The sequence below is a fragment of the Geospiza fortis genome, unplaced genomic scaffold, assembly GCF_000277835.1.
Source record: "Geospiza fortis unplaced genomic scaffold, GeoFor_1.0 scaffold658, whole genome shotgun sequence".
NCBI classification, from domain to species: domain Eukaryota; kingdom Metazoa; phylum Chordata; class Aves; order Passeriformes; family Thraupidae; genus Geospiza; species Geospiza fortis.
In genome coordinates this window covers 1-413 of record NW_005054674.1, presented here as the reverse complement: position 1 = coordinate 413, position 413 = coordinate 1, and positions in this window count along the sequence as shown.

Genomic DNA, 413 nt, shown 5'->3' with positions numbered 1-413 from the left:
ATTGTCCCCAGGGTGTCAGGGCTGCTCTCAGGACCTCAGCTGATGTCCCTGGGGTGGCAGTTGGGGTGCCCAGGTGACAGAGGTGTCCCCATGGGCTAAGGGCTGTCCCTTGCACGGCATTTGGGTTCTCCAGGGTGTCAGGGCTGTCCCAGGGCTGTCCCAGGGCTGTCCCCAGGTCCCTGAGCACTGTCCCTGCAGTCGGAGCACTTCCGCACCACGTCGCAGAAGATGGCCCGGCGCTACTGGTGGAAGAACGTGAAGCTGCTCATCATCCTCGGCCTCGTGGGCGTCATCGTCCTCATCCTCATCATCCTCCTGGCCACCGGCACCATCCCCACCTCCAGCCACCGTCCCCACGGGGACACGGCCACCACAGGGCCCAAATACAGATGGGGCAGAGCCACAGGGACTGG